This window comes from Gopherus flavomarginatus, unplaced genomic scaffold (genome assembly GCF_025201925.1).
Source record: "Gopherus flavomarginatus isolate rGopFla2 unplaced genomic scaffold, rGopFla2.mat.asm mat_scaffold_2724_arrow_ctg1, whole genome shotgun sequence".
NCBI classification, from domain to species: domain Eukaryota; kingdom Metazoa; phylum Chordata; order Testudines; family Testudinidae; genus Gopherus; species Gopherus flavomarginatus.
This window is the reverse complement of record NW_026114959.1, coordinates 15,185-30,478: the sequence shown is the minus strand read 5'-3', so window position 1 is coordinate 30,478 and position 15,294 is coordinate 15,185. Positions and strand designations below refer to the sequence as shown.

The 15,294-nt window shown below is 42.2% G+C and overlaps 1 pseudogene; it reads right to left on the bottom strand.

Annotated features, from left to right (window-relative positions):
* Nucleotides 1-13,085: 13,085 nt before the first annotated feature.
* LOC127042121 (olfactory receptor 4N2-like) lies at nt 13,086-14,023 on the bottom strand (annotated as a pseudogene).
* Nucleotides 14,024-15,294: the final 1,271 nt, after the last annotated feature.

The window sequence follows — 15,294 nt, the reverse complement described above, 5'->3', positions numbered from 1 at the left end:
ATGACCAGTTAATAATGATGTCACAGTCAGGGCCAGCAGCACCTCTGACCTCTCTCAGCATCTCCCTGAGTGCAACTGTTCTGGTGACAGGCTCTCTGCCTTCACCTCTCTGGGGTGGAATCCGACAGTTCTCCCACTATCAGACAAAGGTACAGCCCATTGGGTACCAGCTGTGTTTGAGCCTGTCATGGTATAAACCCCCACTCTGAACCTTAGCGTCCAAAAGATGGGGTACCAGCATGAATTCCTCTAAGCTCAATTACCAGCTTAGTACTTGTAGCGCTGCCACCAACCAGGAATTCCAGTGCCTGGTACACTCTGGTCCCCCCAAAACCTTGCCTGGGGACCCCCAAGACCCAGACCCTCTGGATCTTAACAGAAGGAAAGTAAACCCTTTCCCTCACCATTGCCTCTCCCAGGTTCCTCCCTGGGTTACCCTGGAAGATCACTGTGATTCAAACTCCTTGAATCTTAAAACAGAGAGGAAAATTCACCTTCCCGCTCCTTCTCTCTCCCTCTCCCAGACTCTCACTGAGAGAGAAAGTAATCCTAACACACAGAGAGAAAATTAACCTCTCTCTCCTCTTTCCCTCCTTTCTCCCACCAATTCCCTGGTGGATCCAGACCCAGTCCCCGGGGTCTCACCAGAATAAAAAAAAACAATCAGGTTCTTAATTAAAGCTTTTAATTAAAGAGAGAAAAAACAGTGAAAATTATCTTTGTAAATTTAAAAAATGGAATAGGTACAGGGTCTTTCAGCTATAGACACTGGGAATACCCTCCCAGCCTAAGTATACAAATACAAATTAAAATCTTTTCAGCAAAATACCAGTTTGAACTCCTTTCAGCCAAATACACATTTGAACTCCTTCCAATCAAATACACATTTGCAAATAAAGAAAACAAACATAAGCCTAATTCTCCTGATCACCTACTACTTACTATTTTGAATCTATGAGAACCTGTATCAGGGAGATTGGAGAGAAACCTGGTTGCACGTCTGGTCACTCTCAGAACCCAGAGAGAACAACAACCAAAATCTAACAGCACACACAAAGACTTCCCTCCCTCAAGATTTGAAAGTAACCTGTCCCTTGATTGGTCCTCTGGTCAGGTGACAGCCAGGCTCACTGATCTTGTTAACCCTTTACAGGCAAAAGAGATATGAAATACTTCTGTTCTATTTACTCTTACTTATCTGTTTATGACAGAGCCTCAGGCCCAACTTGATTTGGCTACGGTACAAGGCTTCCCTTTGGGGTCTGGGACTAGTGGTGAATCCAGTGACTGCAAAACAGCCTTTTCAAAACAAAGTATCATTTAATCTAAACAGAAGGAATCAAAGCATAACAATTAAACAACAGAAGGCCTACATGTATCTGTCTTACTAAATTTTAACCAAACACCTATGATTCTAGGACTGGAATTCAGTCTGCTTTCCCCTTCTTCCTCTGTCTGTCTCTGCAAAGCTCCAAGCCTCTGGTTTTCATCTACTGCAAAGTTGTTTGATTCAGTTTTCCTGCTTGAATCTCTCCCCCCACCTCCATATCAAGCTGGAGGTTCGGACTCAGTCACAGGTAAACATCAAAGGAATTAAGTATCAGGGGGGTAGCCGTGTTAGTCTGGATCTGTAAAAGCAGCAAAAAGTCCTGTGGCACCTTATAGACTAAGAGACGTTTTGGAGCATGAGCTTTCGTGGGTGAATACCCACTTCGTCAGATGCATGTAGTGGAAATTTCCAGGGTCAGGTATATATATACAGGCAAGCTAGAGATAATGAGGTAGTTCAATCAGAGAGGATGAGGCCCTGTTCTAGCAGTTGAGGTGTGAAAACCAAGGGAGGAGAAACTGGTTCTGTAATTCGCAAGCCATTCACAGTCTTTGTTTAATCCTGAGCTGATGGTGTCAAATTTGCAGATGAACTGAAGCTCAGCAGTTTCTCTTTGAAGTCTGGTCCTGAAGTTTTTTTTGCTGCAGGATGGCCACCTTAAGGTCTGCTATAATGTGGCCAGGGAGGTTGAAGTGTTCTCCTACCGGCTTTTGTATATTGCCATTCCTAATATCTGATTTGTATCCGTTTATCCTTTTCCGTAGCGACTGTCCAGTTTGGCTGATGTACATAGCAGAGGGGCATTGCTGGCATATGATGGCATATATTACATTGGTGGACGTGCAGGTGAATGAACCGGTGATGGTGTGGCTGATCTGGTTAGGTCCTGTGATGGTGTCACTGGTGTAGATATGTGGGCAGAGTTGGCATCGAGCTTTGTTGCATGGATTGGTTCCTGAGCTAGAGTTATTATGGTGTGGTGTGCAGTTGCCGGTGAGAATATGTTTCAGGTTGGCAGGCTGCCTGTGAGCGAGGACTGGCCTGCCACCCAAGCCTGTGAAAGTGTGGGATCATTGTCCAAGATGGGTTGTAGGTCCCTGATGATGCGTTGGAGAGGTTTTAGCTGGGACTGTATGTGATGGCGAGTGGAGTCCTGTTGGTTTCTTTCTTGGTTTTTTCTTTGCAGTAGGAGGCTTCTGGGTACACGTCTGGCTCTGTTGATCTGTTTCCTTATTTCCTCATGCGGGTATTGTAGTTTTGAGAAATTTGGTGGAGATTTTGTAGATGTTAGTCTCTGTCTGTGGGGTTAGAGCAGATGCATCATCCAACGCATCATCAGGGACCTACAACCCATCCTGGACAATTTGACACCATCAGCTCAAGATTAAACAAAGACTGTGAATGGCTTGCCAATTACAGAACCAGTTTCTCCTCCCTTGGTTTTCACACCTCAACTGCTAGAACAGGGCCTCATCCTCCCTGATTGAACTACCTCATTATCTCTAGCTTGCCTGCATATATATACCTGCCCCTGGAAATTTCCACTACATGCATCTGACGAAGTGGATATTCACCCACAAAAGCTCATGCTCCAAAATGTCTGTTAGTCTAAAAGGTGCCACAGGACTCTTTGCTGCTTTTATCAAAGGAATTGACACCTAAATTGTCCTGATAAGTATAGGTGAATGGTGCAATCTGAAAATTATACCTTTCTTCCTGCCTATCTGTGGTGCACTTGTGTGAGAGTTAACCTCTTTGTAACAATATAGCAACCAACACCAATACAAACAAACAAACAAACAAACAGATGAACGGAGAATATTCATAAAATAATATAGACAACTTCCACTTCCCTCACAACTATAATAATTTTATTTACCACTAAAAACTTTGGCAAATATCAACAATGGAAATTTTTACCTTTATATATAAAAGAAATGAAAAAAAATACCAAGCTTTTATTGAATTGATAGTAAGAGATTAACAATTACAGCAATCAAACACATAGAATTTGCCCATTTTTTTTAATGTAATGATTAATGATTAACTAGACAGCTAGATAGACATTATGTCTTAGGAAGTTTTCTTTTTCATGCTTTTTCTCCTCATTTTTTGTACTGAAAATAAAAACCAAACAAATATTATAATTTTCATCCTTTTAAATAAATTTACATTAATTGTCTGAAACACCGCAGCCTATAATAGGCATACTGCAATACTTTTGGCTACTGCTATCAACAAAGTATTTAACTCTAACTCCTAGTACTGTAAGGTTAGCGTCCCATGCCTCCTTTTCACCTTTGCCATGTTATTGATGTTTATATGTATCATGACCACAGCAGTCTCTGGAATCTCTCTAGTCTGGTGATTAGAGCTGGGTGAAAGTTTTCCAACACAACAGTTTTCCATCAAAAAAGGATGATTCAAGTAAATAAAAAAGAGAATGTACCAATGTTGTTGTATTTGACTGACATAAACATATAAAAATGTTTAATATAATTAATATAATATAATATAATAAATATAATATAATATAATATAATATAATATAATCATTGAAATGATAAAGTCAAAATAAAGGGCTTTAAACTTTAAAAAATGAAACATATTGACCTGATTGCAATGAAATGTTTTGGTAAGTTTGTTTCAATATTTCCAAACTGAGGGGATTTTTGGCATGTTGGTTTCCTGGGAAATTTCAGAAATATGAGCAGTAAAGAGTCCTGTGACACCTTATAGACTAACAGATGTATTGGAGCATGAACTTTCGTGGGTGAATACCCACTTTGTCAGATGCATGGATTTTTCTTCCAGTTGTGAATGAATGAAAGTTTCAAAATGTAGAATTTCCTATGGAATAGAAATTCCAAGATTTGACCTGCTGTGCTGTCAATTTAATAACAGTCTGCACGCAGAGTCATCCTCCATTTCAAATTAAACAAGCCATGTCAGCAATAGGTAGCATTTTCTGTACGTTTATCTGGAGCCAGATCAAAAACATTCCCAAGGAAGTGTGGGTTACAATGCATATGTTTATCCAAAGGTTCAGGCCCCCTTCTTGGTTATTCACAGCACAACAAGTAATAGTGCTAGCACTGTAGCATATAGAGGCCTCAATCACCAAACACTTCCCTGTTGGGCTGGGTGTTTCACACACATGTAGTAAAGAGACAGCAGCTGCCCAGTGAACTTACAGGCAGGATGAAACAGGTGGGCAAGAAAAGAAAAGTTCAGTAACAACGAGTAAAGATAGGAAGAGGTTTGCATCTCCTTCACCATTTTCCTTTGCAAGCCCTCCCAGATACACCAGGTCTTTCACCAGCTAACCCACACTAGCTTTATGGGAAAACATAAAATATTCCCAGCCTGTCAATCTCTCCTATTCCTTTCTTCCAACTCCTGGATGGACCCACATCTACACGACCACACTACACACCCCTCATCAGATCCCTACCCCAATAATTCCACTTCTTTCCAAGCCCCCTTTATTCCCTTCTCTCACTAGCACCTTTGCACCTTTGCCCACCTTTCCTGCTGGCAGCCATGTCTTATGACCGGTATTTGGCCATGTGCCGCCCACTTCGCTACCCTTCCCTCATGGGTGGCAAGGTCTCCAGGCAGCTGGTGGTTGGGTACTGGGTAGGCGGTTTCCTATTCATGGGGATTGTGTCACTGTCACTTATAGCCTTGATCTTCTGTGGGCCCTGCAAGATAGACCACTACTTCTGTGATTTCCAGTCCATCCTGGAGCTCTCCTGCACCGACACCTCCATTGTCCAGATGCTCAAATTCTTCCTGTCCTTCATCCCAGTCTACTCATTACTTCTGACAGTCACTTCTTACATTTCCATCACCTGGGCTGTGCTGAGGATCCCCTCTGCCTCAGGGTGGCACAAAGCCTTCTCCATCTGCTCCTCCCACCTCACCGTAGTTATGCAGTTCTATGGAAAGTTGGTGGCTGTGTACATGTTCCCCAGGAGCAGCACGGAGGTTCCCCAGAAAAGAGCACTCCCTGCTCTACATAGTGCTCACCCCACTCCTCAATGCCCTCGTCTACAGTCTGAGGAACCAGGAGGTGAGCAAGGCCTGCGGGAGAGTTGCCAGGATGGTCTCATCAGGGGGCTTATACCACCAGCCAGTCTCCAGCTTTGGCCCACCAATAGCTACTACTGCATAAGAGAAGTTTGGGGACACCACTATGGGGAATTCTAAAAGCTGCATTATCCTCATTCCACTGCTCCCTGATCATCATCCTCTGGGCCCTACTGACCCAGTCTCTGATGCTCTCTCTTGGAGTCTTTTGGCCTGCTGGTCTCCCTCCACCCATGCTGCTCTCTTTGGCTAGAGTTGGGTTCTACCAGCCCTGCTGGTCTCATGGCTTATCTCTGGGTTCTACCAGCCATTGCTCGTCTGTGCTGACCCCTGCCTTTCTCTATTGTCCACAGCTGTGATCTTCCGGCCTCTGCTGGGCTCGAACTGCTTCTACCAGCCTATGTTTGTAGCACAGGAGCCCCTAAGTTCACTAGATCCATTGCTCCCTTCCAAAATCTGGTTGTCAACTGGAAACAGTGAATTTTTTCCACTTAGATGGGGAGAGGGTGAACAGAGCTGCATTCCCATTCATAGTGCATCCAAGAGGGAAGCTACTGTAATCCACTGCTCATGCATCCATTATGAGGTGCTTCATATCCCAAAAGGGGCATGTCTAGGTGTGCAGGAGGTATATCCTGGACTCCCCCAGTTCTGCATATTCACAAGCAGTGGAAGCGAGGGCCCGTACAGGACAAGCTGATCTTCTGCTGTAGATGTAGAAATTGCTGCTGCCCCTGATTATTTCCCCAATGCCCTTAGAAGGATTTGTCCTTCACAAACACATGCAGAAATTTGAGCTGGTTGAAAAATTTCTGATGGGCATTTCACTGAAATCCACAGGAGTGTCAATTCTGATAAACATTTATTTAAAAAAAATGTTTTGCAATTCGTTTTATTTTCTATTCTACTCTAAATTCGCCTCTGTGTTCCATTGACCTGAAACAAAGTTATTTCAAAAATTCATTTGGCAGAAATGTCAAAATTTGATGGTTTGTTCCAATGCAAAACAAAAGCAGATTTCAAAATCACCGGACTTCATGTCAAATGGAAATACCAGGCCTAGGCGCTGAGTTTTATTTTCCCTCGAAGTGCTCTACCCCTACTCTGCCCTGAGGACCTGCCCCCATTCCACTCCTTCCCCCAAGACCCCTGCCCGCCCATCGCTCGCTGCTCTCCACCCTCCGCCCAGATCTCCCCTCAAGCCACGAAACTGTTGTTTGGCAGCGGCATCGATCAGCTCTTTGGTGGCACCACCGATTAGTTGTGATTTATTTTTCCATCTGTATTCCAGCCCTGGAATACTCATGGAGTCAACACCTATGATTCCAGGTCCCGCACAAACTAGTCAGAATGCTTTAAATTGTCATCTGATTTTGGTTACCTTCTTTTTTGGGGTGCCAAAACTGTTGCACTGAAGCTGTGCATGTTCACCCTCTTTCAAAACCGGGCCTAAAATTTTCTAGTTAGGAGCCTAAATTTAAATCTCTAAATATGGGGCCTGATTTTCAGAAGGCCACTTCATTCAATGGGAGCAGTGGATGCTCAGCACTTCTGAAAATAAATATATACTTGGCCAATCAGCATTTAGTGCTAGGCACTCAAGTTAGATACTTCCTCACCAGGAGCCAAAATGTAGCCCTATGTGAAGCACCACAATGTAAACATAGGCTCAAGTTTGGGGCCTCCAGAGTTGAAGGTTGAAGCCTCAAATATATGAACTAAGGTGTTGATGCAATAAGTCCTCCAACAGCTGCTACTTTGAAGAATGATCAGCCAGTGGCAGCGTCATAAAGAGATAGTTAAGGGTTAATAGAACAGGAGTCCTTCATGCCTCTTTTGCCTGTAAAGGGTTAACAAGATCAGTGAGCCTGGCTGTCACCTGACCAGAGGACGAATCAGGGGACAGGATACTTTCAAATCTTGATGGAGGAAAGTCTTTGTGCGTGCTGTTAGTGTTTGGTTGTTGTTCTTTCTGGGTTCTGAGAGTGACCAGAAATGTATACAGACTCTCCAATCTTCTGAAACAGCCTCCTCTGTTCAATTTAGTAAGTACTAGTTAGAAAGGTGGTTTCATCTTTTGATTGTTTTCTTTATTTGCAAATGTGTATTTAGCTGGAAGGATTGTATCTCTGTTTGCTGCAACTTGTATTTGTGCTGGGGGAAGGACTCTCCCTGGAGTCTATAAGCTGAAAGACTCTGTAATATTTTCCATCTTGATTTTACAGAGACAATTTTTACTTTTTTTTCTTTCTTTAATTAAAAGCTTTTCTTTTTAAGAACCTGATTGTTTTTTTATTCTTGTGTGAGATCCCAGGGGACAGGGTCTGGACTCACCAGGGAATTGGTGGGAGAAAGGAGGGAAGGGGGGAGGAAAAGCCTGATTTCTCTCTGTGTTAGCGTCACTGTCTCTCTGTCAAGGAGTCTAGGAGGGGGAGAAAAGGGGGTGGGAAGGTGGATTTCCTCTCTGTTTTAAGATTCAAGGAGTTGAATCACAGCGATCTCCTAGTGTACCCAGGGAGGGGAGGATCTGGGAGGAAGAAAGGAGGGGGGAATGGTGTTTTTCCCTTTGTTGTGAGACCCAAGGGGTTTTGGGTCTTGGTGTCCCCAGGGAGGGGGTTGGGGGCCAGAAAGTGTCCCAAAATGCTGTATTTTTGGGTGGTGGCAGCTCTATCATTTCTAAGCTGGTAATCATGCAGGTACCACATCTTTTGGAAGCTAAGGTTCAGAGTGGGGAATCATACCTTAACAGGCAGACAGACTCAAAACTGAACAGGCATGTTAGTGCTCTGAGTCATAGACACAGTGTTAGGGCAAGCTACTTGTCTTCTCTTTCATGGCCTAGCCTAGCCTTGCCCAACCTGTTATCTTTAATTTGCTGCTGAGATGTTGATTCCCACCTCTGACTGGCTCAGGATGTCCGCCTTCATCGCCTGCTTGTTACATCTTTAAACAAGACACGCTGTGCTGTCTCTAGGGTTGCCACTCATGCTTAGGAGAAGCTACTGGTAAACAGGCAGAAACTACCTCATTATCATCTTTGAAAATGCTCCTTGAAGCTCTCCTTTCCTGTGATGCCTATAAAAAATGTGACTATGATTAGACCACTGGTTTGCTGAGATCACTGCCGCTCATGCTGACCAATACTGCCTTATAGTTGCCTTGCATTCTCCCATCTGTCTGTATCCATCTATTCTCTCCTGTCTTATATTTAGATTGTAAACTTTCCGGGACAGGGATCATTCTTTTGTTTTGTGTTTGTACAGTGCCTAACACCAGGGAGTCCTGGTCCATGAATGAGGCTCCTAGTTGCTACTGTAATACAAATAAATAATAATAATACTTGATCAGGATTGTGTGACACAAAGAAAGAAGGACCTCTTGTGACTCTGAGTCGAGGGGGAATTCACACTTGGCGTGGTCAGATGGAATAGTGTGTAAGGCCAACCTGAGGGGATCATTTATGGTGGACTGGTGACATTATGGAAACTGATGTGAAAACTAGAGAGAGACTGGCCTTTTGGAAACAGATGTGTTGGTGTAATAGTTGTGATTTAATGTCCAGGAACCTCCAAAGCCTAGGACACCCTCAAAGAGACTTAGGCACCTAACTCCCATTGGTACTTTTTGGCACTAGTGGTGTCTACATTTCTGGGGGCCCAAACTAAGATGATTTAGAGGCCAGATTTTCAAAGGTGTTGAGTATCCGCAACTGCAGTTCAAGCCAATGGGCGCTGCAGGTGCTCATCACCTATCAAAATCAGGCCCATGGTGTATCAAGTTGGGCATGAAGCACACTTTCCTATCTACAGTCATATAAGGCCCCCTATTGCCATAGGATTGATTGGAGCACATCCCAATCTCTAATGTATTTATCCTCACCACGCCCCTGTGAGATACGGGCAACTGAGACGTGCGGAAACAAATGGCAGATTTTCAAAGGTGATTTTGGTGCCTAAACATGCAGATAGATGCCCAGAGGGATTTCCAAAAGTGATCCAGGCCCAGATTCTCAAATGGGATTTAAGTGCCTAAACTAATGTCAATGGGAGTTAAATGGTGGGAGCTTTAGAAACCCACTAGGCATCTATCTGTATCTTTGGGCACTCAAATACCGTTATTAATCTGATCTGAAGTGACTTGCCCCAGGTCTCACCACTACCAGTGAAGGGCCCCACACTGAGCTCTGTATCCATACATCCTCCGAATTTGGCAGGTTCAAGATCCTAACCCAGCTCTGAATGTTACAGCGGATAACAAAGTTGTGTGCTATCTGGAAAAGGAAAGCTGCTCTGGATTTGGTAGGACCCTACCTATAGTACAAATAATGGTTTCATTGGAGCTAGGATAGTTTACTCCAGCTGAGGATATCGTCCTGCAACAATATTTTCCATGGGGAGGATATTCAAAGCCCTCTAAAGCAGACAGATGCCCCAATCTCATTAATATTACTGGGAGCTGGGTAGCCAAATCCCTAAATGACTTTTAAAATCTGAATCTGTAAACATAAGAGGGGCAGAGCTAAGGTGGTGGGTGCAAATTGTTCTGAAATGAGTCCATTATTGCGCAGCCTTTGTGTTTTCTAATGCATAATTGTGTGATGGATTTTCCTAGATTTTCAAGTAGGAAGATTTCAGAAGGAAAAACACAAAAAAAACAGCTTCTGTTTCCAGAAATTTGAAATCTTGCTAGCAATTGGCACAAGAGGAAAAACAGAGGTTACATTTTAAGGAATTATTTTTCATTATTTGCTTTAAAATAGGTTGATGTTCATAGTTCTTCTTAAACCTATCTCAGCACACACAGTGCTCTTGCTGTTTATCTAATGCATCAACTTTCTCCTGCTCAAGCATATTGCCTGATATATATCTCCTTCTGTGTTTTAACATAATAAACACTAATAACACAAAACCTCCTTACAATGTTTGGCCTAATAATACATATGTGAACAAAAATGAGCATTGCACAGTCAGTACAAATAAATAAAATAAAAAGAATCTGTGTTCTTTTTTAAACCTGGTGTAAACAATTGTGTTACCTGCAAGATACTCAGGAGATACACCAGAGTTGCCCCATAGATACTAACAAAACAGCACATTGTCATTCCATAGATAAACCTGAGTTAATCAACTACATTGCTATTACTCCATAGATACTACAGTATTACAACAAAAGTTACCACATAGATACAGCCAGCAGAATGTGACTTTTATTTTTGTAATTTGAACGGATAATATTGATATTTATTTTTAAGCATTTTTTTCAGTTTTTTATTGATTTAAATTTTCACTGCTGTGGAAAAATTATGTGGGGGTCAAATAATTTTTAATGGCAGCAGACTGAGATTAAAAATGTAAGCTTTATAACTGTTAAAACACACATTGCCAACATCACATGTAAATATATACAAAGTAAATATCTTTAAATCAAACTCCTAATAACTGCTAAAGCAGCATTTTTTTTACTTTGCTGAACTGTAAATTTCACTATATTATCAAATGTAAATATTCTTTTTGTTGGTTTCTGCATGTACAGTGAAATTTACCTTTACCAACATTTACAGATAAAAATCTAATCCTCCCACGTCTATGCATAGATAATAGAGATTTGCTACAAAGTTGTTCCACAGACTATATAGGTTTATTGGATAAAATCTGCATAATTGCTATATAATTTCTTCATAGATACTACATACTTACAATAGAGTTACTCGATAGATATTACAGATTTACAACACTATCATCCAACAGATATTATAGGTATTACATAAAATATGAAGAGTTACTCCATAGATACAACAGAGTTGCTCCATGTGCTGTACAATTACAATATATATTTCCCCATAGATATTGCAGAGATACAACTAAGTTGCTCCAAAGGTGCTGTGATGTTACCACTATATTGCTCCATATATAACAATGAATACTGCATGGATACTACAATGTTACTACTTAGATACTAGAGTTGCTACAAACATACTCCATATGCATTACAGAATTATTCCATAGATAATATAGTTATTAATTGTAATATATCACTTTTGAGATGGTGCAACCAGAACTGCACACCATGGATTTATATAATGCCATTATGATATATTCTGTTTTATTATATATCCCCTACGTAATGGTTACTAACATTTTGTTAGCTTTTTTGACTGTCTCTGTATATTGAGGGGATATTTTCAGAGAACTATCTCTGGTGACTCCAAGATCGCTTTCCTTGAGTGGTAACAGCTAATTTAGAACCCCATCATTTTGTATTTCTTGCTGGGATTATGTTTTCCAATGTTCATTACTTTGCATTATCAATGTTGAATTTCATCTGCCATTTTGTTGCCCAGTCATCCAGTTTTGTGAGGATCCCTTTGGGAAGCTTCACAAACTGCTTTAGGCTTAACTATTCTCACTAATTTTGTATTGTCTGCAAACTTTGCCACTTCACTGTTTGTCCCTTTTTCCAGATCATTTATGAATATATTGAACAACATGGTGTCAATACAGATGCCTGGGGGGACACCACTATTTCTGTCTCTCCATTTTGAAAACTGACTATTATTCCTACTCTTTGTTTCCTATCTTTTTAACCAGTTACTGATCCATGACAGGTTTTCATTACCAATCTGCCCAGGACCACAGTTGACCAGGCTGTGGCCACAAGCTCTTTGGGGAGGAGATGACGAAGCACACAATAAGGGTCTAAATTTTAAAGCTTTTTTGATAAAATAATAAATAACAGGAGGTTGTGCTGGTACCATTCCCATGTCATTCAGGGGAAGAAAGAACGTGTTAATGCCCCCTGGTCCTAAACCACTTTCATACTCACACACACATGGTTTAACGTCAGAAGAAGAGGAGGGGAAGGTGGAAGGGAGTGCTGTCCTGGGCCCAGGCTGTCCAAGAATCTGTCGTGCTCTCCAAGTTGCTCCAGCTCTCAGGAGAGTTTTAAGTCCTGGGCTGCTTTGGGAGTGTTTTTGTCCAGAGCCCTCTGTTCCTGGTGCTTTTTGTACCAGTCCAAAAAGGCTTGCTATGGTCTTGTTCCCTTTCCCAAAACATCCTAGCTTCAGGGACGCCTGACCTGGTGCCCCCTCTTGTTATCTCGGCTGTGCTTTCAGAATGGCAGCCCTGGGCTTTGTTTTCCTCTCCTGTGGCTTTGCTATCCTGCAGGTGCAGGTCAGTGTAGTTGGTTTCCCACAGCCTCTCAGGCAACTTTCAAGCCCCAGTCTTTCTCATCTGTCCGCCAAGTCTCAGCTGTGAGCAGAGTCCTTGGGTGGAGGCCAGTATCTTATCTTCAGACTGAGCTTGCTAGCTGCAGGGTTGAGTTAACCCATTCTCTGCTCTCTTTCTCCTCCCCTTTCGGCCTTTCTTACCTACAAAGGAAACTTCCACTCTCCACTTACATACCTTTGACCTTCCCCAAAATGCTTTGCAATGCTTGCAACAGAGTTAATCACATACAATGCTGATCTGCCTTTCCTAGGGGACTCCCTATGGGGAGGAGGGCATTGGGGTGTGACACCTTCCCTCTCGTCCCATGATAGCTTACTTTGCTTAAGAGCTCTTGGTGAGGGACTTAGTCAAGGGCTTTCTGAAAATCTAAGTACACTATGTCCACTGGATCCCCCTTGCCACATGCTTGTTGACCCCCTCAGTTTCTTCTTCTTCTTCTATTTCCCTCTCCACAGTCCATATCTGCCCAGCAGCCTCTTCATGGCACTGATGATCTCCTTGTTCCTGAGTGTGTAGATGATGGGGTTCAGCAGGGGGAAGACCACGGTGTGGAACACAGCCACCACTTTGTCTAGGGGGAAGCTGCGGAAGGGCCGGCAGTAGATGTAGGTGGCCAGGCTGAACATGATGATGATGATTATGATGTGGGTGATGCAGGTGGAGGCTGCTTTGCTCATTCCCTTTGAGGAGCCACCTGCCCTCAGCCGGACCAGCAGGGCCCCATAGGAGATGAGCAAGAGGATGAAGCACAGCAAAGTGACCAGGCCACTGTTGAAGAACATGAAGAACTCTAGCACATAGACATCGGTGCAGGCCAGCTTGATCACCTGGGTGATGTCACAAAGAGACTGTCCAGCTCATTGGGGCCACAGAAGGGGAGCTGGACAATAGGGATGACCTGGATAAATGATTGCATAAACCTCTTCGCCCAGGCAGCCCTTACCAGGGCCCAGCAGACCCCTCTGCCCACCACAGTGGTGTAGCGCAGAGGCTGACAGATGGCCACATACCTATCAAAGGCCATGCCCATGAGCAGGTTGATTTCAGCCCCTCCTAGGAGGTGAAGAAAGAAAAGCTGGGCCAGGCATCCCCCATAACAGATAGTCTTGTGGTGGGACAAGAAGTGGTTAAGTACCTTCGGGGGGATGACAAAGCAGTAGCAGATGTCCAGGAAGGCCAGGTTGGCCAGGAATAAATACATGGGGGAGCCCAGGTGGTGGTCACCCCAGATGCTGAGGATGATGAGGATATTGGCTGGGAGGATGATGATGTAGAAAAGCAAGAAGAGGACAAAGAGGAAAAGCTGGACCTCCCAGGTCTGGGACAGCCCCAGCAGCAGGAACTCTATCACCTCTGTGTGGTTCCCATGCTCCATCCTATCAGCATGAGGTCCTGAAATAGAAAACAGGGTGAATGTTATTGTAAAATGTACTATGCACATTATCGTAGTGGTGAGGTGCAACTTATACTATGGCCCCTATTTTACCAGCTGCTGCAAACATCCCAACTGAGATCAGAGCCCCCATCATATCAAGTGCTTCACAGACACTCAGCGAGAGACAATCGCTGGCCAAGATGTAACACATAGGGCTATAACTAAGCCTGATTAGAAATTTTTCCATCAAAATGTTTAGCTGGTGATGAAATGAACATTTTTGTGAGAAGTACCTGCTTCCCTTGTAATTAAAAAAAAATTTGTTTCCTTGGAAAAACTCAAACCTGTCACTTTGAAATTTTGGGGATTTTCAATGCAAAGCCAAAAATTCCCCCTCACCCAACAATTTTGACCCCAAAGACCTTTTCTTTTCATTTTAATCTTTGGGGATTTTTGGCAGGGGAATGATGGTGGCATGTGTGTGCATGCGTGTCACCAAAATAATTTGGATGGGGTTTAGTGAGGAGGTGTCAGTCAGATAATCAAATCAAGAAAATGACAGAGCCATAGAAGCAAAGAGATAAGGGGGACAGGGCACGTGGGGAAAGAGGAGGGCTAGTAAAGAAGAAGCATGTGGGAATTGTTACTGTGAGTGGTAATGTCTTGATATTCCTTCCTTCCTTTTATATTCACTTATTCTTTTATCTCATCCCCATTTATGTATGTATTCCTCCAATTTCTTATGCATGCATTTGATTAGTTGTCCCTTTGTTAAAATTAATTGAAATTATTAATGTAATTTAATCAGTACAATGGGGGCACTGATTAACACATCCATTTCTTCATTTATTTACATGTTCATTCATTGTTTGTTATTCGTGTATTTGTTCAATACACCATTTATGTTTTTATTTATACATTGTATTTATACACTGTTTGTTCATTCATTCATGTCTTCATTCTTTTTCTTTATGTGTTATACATGCATTTATTATTTCCTTCCATTGTTTAGTCATTTATTTATACATTAATTTAATCATCTATCCACTTTCTTATTTATTTATACATTCTATTCTTAATTTAAACATTAATTTATTTAGACATTAATTTATTAATTAGTTTAATCATTCATTCATTCTTTCATTCTTTCACTTAGTTATACATTCGAATAAATATTATATATACTTTATATATATATATTCCTTCATGTATGTTCATTTATTTATTTCATGCATTAATGCATTCTTTTAAAAAATTACTTATATTTTCAT